The following is a 7,408-nucleotide window of genomic DNA, read 5'->3' on the forward strand; positions in this document are numbered from 1 at the left end:
CTCTCTCACTAGATTCACGGCCGTAGGACACAGTGGTTAATATGTGAGCTGGGAAGGGGTGAATCTAGACTCTTCTATATACTAGCTGTGGGACTTTGAGGAAATTATTGACTTTGTGTCTCAAGACTTCATCAATATAACGGAAGTAATAATAGGACCTTCCTCATATGACTGTTGTGAGGACTACATTTTTTAAAAGCCAACTAAGGCTCCTAGCAGAATGTCTATTGATAATTAAGTATCAAATTAATACTGTCATTTTGTTCGTACGGTTCTTCGTTATTTGCTGTTACAAGGTGCTAAAAGGCAGAAGCCCAATCACCTATAGTGCCAAGCAAAGATCGGTATTTAATAAATTTCTTTTGATAATGGGCTATTGATGAGAATAAGAATGAGAGGGGAATAAGGTCTAGGTTTTTAATAAATTAAAGTAGGCAAGAGTGATTCCCTAGCAACCAGATTTCTGAATGCATTTCCACCATCATGTCAAGCTTCCCATTTATTATGACAATTTCCTGCTTTCAAACACTGAACACTAAACAGGAAATTAGTTTGAGGATGATGGGCTCCATCCAGAGAGGAAAGCAATATCCGCATCAAGTAACCAGAGACTCTTCCCAGGAAATTTCCTTCAGAAAATGGAGATGATGAACATGGACGTTGAAAAAAGTCTGACCAGACTTAAAAAGTTCACTCCTAGAAATGAAGGGCAAGTTGACTTCTCATCTGGGTAGCCCAAATCATCATCACAATTTTGTTTTATTTTCTAACTGGAGATTGCCTTCCAGAAATGCACAGAAGAATCAGACATCACAGTTGGAAAATGGGTGGCTCTCCGGTGACTCCCTCATTGTCCCGCAGTCACATACATGGACAGGAGCGCAGAGACTGGAAGGAGCTCCATCAACATTTCTTAGTGATGAAGATGATAATTTTTAAATGTTTTAATGTTTATTTTTGACAGAGACAGACAGAGTGCGAGCACAAGCAGGAAAGGGACAGAGAGGAAGGCACAGAATACGAAGCAGATTCCAGGTTCTGAGCTGTCAGTACAGAGCCTGACATGGGGCTCAAACTCACTAACTGTGAGATCATGACCTGAGCCGAAGTTGGATACTTAACCGACTGAGCCACCCAAACTCCCCTATCCATTTCTATGGGGAAAAATGCCACCAGAATTTTGATATGGACTGCATTGAAGCTATTGATTGCTGTGGGAAGGATGGACATTTAGACAATATTAATTCATTCTATGAACACTGGACAGCTTTCACTTATTTGTTTTCTTTCTTATAGTTTTATAGTCTTATCGTTTTCATTGTATAGATCTGAGCTGTCAGCACAGGGCCTGATGTGGGGCTCAAACTCACAAACTATGAAATCATGACCTGAGCCAAAGTCAGACACTTAACCAACTGAGCCACCAAAGGCACCCCTAGGATTTTCAATATATATTATGTTATCTGCAAAGAGTGACAATTTTACTTCTTTCTCTTTGGTACAGGTGCCTTTTTTTTTTTTTTTTCTTGCTTAATTGCTCTGCCTAGGACTTCCAGTACTTTGTTGAATAGTAGTGGCAAATAAACACCCTTGTCTCATTGCTGATCTTAGAGGAAACACTTCCAGCTTTTCACCATTATGATGTTAGTTTTGGGCCGGTCACACATGCCCTTTATTATGTTGATGTGCATTCCTTCTATACTTAATTTGCTGAAGTTTTTATGATGAAAGGATGTTGAATTTTGTCAAATGCTTTTTATGTAACTTTTGACATTGATCATTCTGCTAATGTGGTGTGTCATGTTTATTGATTTGCGGGTACTGGACTATCCTTGCAGCACATGGCTGAGCCCTACTTGATCATGGGGTATGATCCTTTCACTATATTGTTGAATTCAGTTTGCCAATACTTTGTTGATGATTTCTGCATGTATGTTCACCAGGAATTATTGGCCTATAATGTTGTTTCCTTGTACTGTTCTTATTTTGCTTTTGTATGAAGGTAATGTTAGCCTCATAAAATGAGTTTGGGAGTACTTCCTCTTATTTTTTGGAGCGGTTTGAGAAGGATTAGCATTAATTCTTCTTTACATATTTGGTAGAATTCACCACTGAAGCCACCTGGTCCCGAACTTCTCTTTGCTTGGAGAATTTTGATTACTGCTTTAACCTCCTTACTCATTACTGATCTATTCAAATTTTCTGTTTCTTCATGATTCAGTCCTGATAGATTATACATGTCTAGGATTATATCTGTTTCTTCTAGGTACCCAATTTGTTGATGTATAATTGTTCAGAGTAGTCTATTATGATCCTTTGCACTTCTGTGATACCATTTGTAATGTCTCCACTTTTACCACTTTGAGTTTCTCTTTTTTTCTTAATTTGTCCTAGGTTTGGACTTCAGCTCTCTCTGCCTCTGAACAGAGGAGGAACGACTTCTCTGCGTGCCACGGAGGCCCTCGGAATTTCACACTCTAGTTTAAATTGATGATTAATAGACTTGAACTGTCATTTTCTTTCTTGGGTGTTTAAAGAGCGCTTAGCAAGAGCAAGCTGAGTCCAACAGTCCTCCTTAGCACAACCACTTCCCTCACGTACCTCTCCAATCCCGGAGACACTGCACCACTGAGGGCACCCTGTCCACCTATGTGCCATCCGAGTTTACCAAGGACAATGAGGTAGGACAGAGGCTAGCAAACTCCACCTACATCCGGTGATGGGATGTCCCCTGCTGTCCGGCTAGTGAGTTCTCACCTTCGAAATCCCACCCGAAAAATTGGTTTCCAACGCCCATGCTCATCCGGCACCCTAGTCTTAAACTGTATCCTCTAGGGGCAGGGACAGACACGGGGACTGGTGGGCGGAGGGGAAGAAGAGTGAGAGAAACCGGAGAGGGCAGGTGGGGAAAATAAGGCAAGAGTGCGGCCCAGCCCCCAAGCAGCCTGGCCGCACGGGGAGGGCTGTGGCTCACACCGTACCAGCAAGGCCGTTGACGGGATCTGCTCCCACGTCACTCAGTCACCGGCTGCCGTCGCCGTGAGAATGCCACTCCCGAGGCAAGGCCGCTTCCGTGGGACCTGAGAGAAAGTCAGCACTCGCGGCACCTGGTGCATGGGCGCACTGGCCGAGGAAATGGGAGCCGGGTGGGCACCGGCGGCTTCCCCTGCCCACCCCCTGACCCGTGAGTCAGCGACGAAATAGAGAAACTTGCAAACACTATTTAGAGCCAAATGGCAATAAAAAATAACCTGTACTGGAGCTTCCACCTGTAACTAATATGTCCACGTACATGGACAGCCTCAAAAGTATATGTTAGAAATGAATAAAGTCAAAATGTAATTAGTAAGGAGTTCAAGAAAACACACAGAAAACAGAGGGAAGTTAATATTAGTGATAAGAATAATAGAAAAAGAGCATAGCGGGCCAGGATATTGGGTATATTTAAAAAACATTAAGGGGCACCTGGGTGGCTCAGTCAGTTAAGCAGCCAACTTCAGCTCAGGTCATGATCTCACGGTTTGTGAGTTTGAGCCCCATGTCAGGTTCTGGGCTGACAGCTCAGAGCCTGGAGTCTGCTTCGGATTCTGTCTCTCTCTCTCTGCCTCTTTCCCACTTGCACAATGTCTCTCTCTCTCTCTCTCTCTCTCTCTCTCAAAAAAAATAACAACAATAATAAGGCATTAAAAATTTTTTTAATTTAAAAATTTAAAAAACAGAAAATATTAATAAAAACACATATCTGGCATAGTGAACAAGAAAGAAAAAAGTAAATATAAACAGTACTAGAAATTAAAAAACAGACCTCATACATTTAGACGATAGTTTTTAAATGTTTGGGGTGGCTGGGTGGCTCAGTCGTTTAAATGACCTACTCTTAATTTTGGCCCAAGTCATGACCCAGGTTGTGAGATCCCGCCCCGCACCGGGCTCTGGTGCTGACAGCACAGGGCCAGCTTGGGATTCTCTCTCTCTCTGTCTCTCTCTGCCCTTCCCTTACTCTCTCTCTCTCTCTCTCTCTCTAAAAATAAATGAATTAATTAAAATATTAAAAAAATAATAAAGTGCCTTAAAAGAAAACCATAAGTAGCTTTGGCAAACAAACTTGAAAACACAAAGGAAATGAACAATTTTCTAGATAAATATAAATTGTCAATTTGATTAAATAAACAGAAAATCTATTATACATGTAACCATTAAAGAAATTAATTTTTTTAAGAAAAACTACTTCAAACATATACACACACAATACCAGGCCACAGCAGTTTTATAAGCAGTCCAAAGAAATTCCTTAAGAAAGAAATGACCCATACCTACTAACTTTTTGGTGATCAGAAAAAGAGGGAAACCTTTCCTTATTTTATGAAAGAAGCATAACATTGAGAGGAAAACCAGAAAAAGGTCATATGGGACTCTATCAAAATAGATCAATTCCACTTACAAACACAGATATAAAAATCCTAAATACTAGCAAATCAAGTCTAGCAATATATAAAAATGCATGTACATATTACCGCTTACTATTTTCCTAAGTATGTAGTAATAATTTAACATTAGGGGAAAAAAACTAATGTAACTGACATCATAAAAAACACTGAAGGGAAAAAACAATGAAAATCCTAACAGACACAGAATTTTATAAAACTCATTCATAGCTTGCAAATAAAATTACCTCTCAGAAAGTACAAGTGAAAGAGAAATTTAACTTGACAAAAGGTATCTACCAAAAATATAAACAAACATTACATTTAGTATTAAATACTGAAAGCATTCCCTGAATATCAGGGAAAGAGAAAAATATCCACCATTGCCTCTTCCATTCGAGATGTGCTAGAGGTTGTTGCTAGCTCAATAAGGATTAGAAACAAACAAACAAAAAGATTTTTAAGGATTCAAACAGAAAACAACAAGTGTTACTTTTGCAGACAGAATGATAGCCTTCATTAAAAATCCTACAGAGGGACGCCTGGGTGGCTCAGTCGGTTAAGCATCTGACTCTTGATTTCTTCCTCTCAGGTCAAGATCTCACGGTTCAGGGAGTTTGAGCCCTGCACCGGCTCTGTGCTAACAGTACAGAGCCTGCTTGGGATTCTCAGTCTCCCTCTCTCTCTGCCCTTCCCTCCTTCCTCTCTCTCTCAAAAATAAACACATAAACTTAAAAAAATAATCCTACAGAGAGGCGCCTGAGTGGCTGAGTTGGTTGAGCGTCTGACTCTTGATTTCAGCTCAGGTCATGGGGCTCCATGCTGAGTATGGAGCCTGCTTAAGATTCTTTTTTTCTCTGCCCCTCCTCTGGTCATGCTCTCTCCTTCTCTAAAAATAATTCTACAGAAAGTTATAATCCTACAGAAACTTTTAATAAGGGAGTTCAGCAAAGTACTAAATATAAAACCAATTTACAGAAATCAATGACATCCTCAATATATGAATAAATCATCAGAAAACAATTTAAAAACATTTTCAATTCACAATAGCCACAGGATGATAAGATATCTGGGATTAAATATATTAAAAGATAGTCAAGACTTTTACAATAAAAATTATGTAAATTTTTGGAAATACTTTTTTAAGACTTGGATACATGTAAGTTTCAAATTTATAAAGAGGTATCTCAATATTATAAAGACCTGTGCAGTTTTAATCAAAAATCTTTTCACAGATCCTGACAAGTTTAGTCTATAAATATATATGAAACAGTAAAGAGCTAAGATGATTTTGAATGGAGCAGGGGATTCATACAACTAAACATCCCTTCTTATTATAAAGCTATGGTAATTTAAAAGTGAAGTTTCGGCATAAGGAGCCCTATCAAACAGAATGGAGGCAGAACATGAGGCTAGATGATCTATGGACAAACCCTCTTCTTCAGGCCATTTGTCATGAACGGGCTTCTTTTACCTATGAATACAAGAACATAATATACTAAGTTCACAAGGAGAGCTGGGTACCTCCAAAGCTTAGGTCATTTCTGTCCCAAGAGATCATATCTACAAGTTTTAGGAAAGGAAAGGAATCAAGCATGGACTATAACATGCCTTTCTACATAGCACATTGTCATGACTATCTCTGCATGCGTGGTCTTTCTAATTTTTTTTTTCATTAGAGAGAAACCCTGCCTTTCAATACCTCAGACAAGACAGGTTTTCCGGGGCGCCTGGGTGGCTTAGTCGGTTAAGCGTCCGACTTTCGCTTAGGTCATGATCTCGCGATTCGTGGGTTCGAGCCCCGCGTCGGGCTCTGTGCTGACTGCCAGCTCAGAGCCTGGAGCCTGTTTCAATCTGTGACTCCCTCTCTCTGACCCTCCCCTGCTCACGCTGTCTCTCTCTCTCCTAGAAATAAAAAATTAAAAAAAAAAAAGACAGGTTTTCCATTGTATCTCACTTTGTCAACATCCTGGATATAAACAAAAAGAATGGTCACCACGTGGATAGAGAAGCAGTGTCCAGATTCTAGAGGAGGAGTTGGACCCTGGGCAAGCCTCCTTGGATCCACTCTTCCACTGAGACAGCCTCTAATCCTCTTCTAAGAAGGGGGCTCATTGGCAGGAGACTAGAAAACAAATGTGGATAATGTAGGGTACAAAATTAATGTTACCTTGAGTATAAAATAAAAAGAATTTGTTGGGGGAAAAAAAGGTAGTTCTAAACTAGTAGCTTCCATATTTTCACTGGTTAAAAACAAAATTCTTATTATGTAATTCAGGACCCAGCAAGAAGGGATTTGTGCTCATCTGCTCAGCTGCTGTAATAAGGCACCTCCGACTGGGTGGCTTAAATAGTAGGTACTTATTTTCTCACCATTCTGGATGGAGAAGTCCATGATCAAGGTGCTAGTGGGTTTGGTTTCTCCTCCTGGCTTGTAGATGACTGCCTTCTCCCTGTGTCCTCACATGGCTCTTCCTCTGTGTGTGCACACGGGCAGGGGAAACTCACATGTCTCTTCCTCTTCTTAGAAGGACACCAGTCCTATAGGATTAGGCCCCCTCTTATGACCTCATCTCCAAGAAGACCTTATCTCCAAATACAGTCACACTGGGAGTTGGAGATGTCAACATAAAAATGTGGGGGTGACATAATCCAGTTCACAACAGGATTCTCCTCTTACCTGCAGCCAAGGATTTCCCTGAAACAGGGGGGAACTTGATATAGTTCCCTCTACAAATCAATGGGGGAAAGACAGCATGTTCAATACATGGTGCTAACAGGTATTGTAAAGTAAGGAAAAGGGAATATAGTCAACATTATTGTAATAACTTTGTAAGATGACAGAGCCAACCACACGTATTGTGTGGGGCATTTCGTAATGTATATAAATGTCAAATCACTATCCTGTACACTCGAAACTAATATAATACTGTAGGTTAAGTATACTTTAACTGAAAAACAAAAAGCAATTTTTTAAAAACGGT

This window comes from Hyaena hyaena, unplaced genomic scaffold (assembly GCF_003009895.1).
Source record: "Hyaena hyaena isolate Hyena2069 unplaced genomic scaffold, ASM300989v1 scaffold_652, whole genome shotgun sequence".
Taxonomy (NCBI): Eukaryota; Metazoa; Chordata; class Mammalia; order Carnivora; family Hyaenidae; genus Hyaena; species Hyaena hyaena.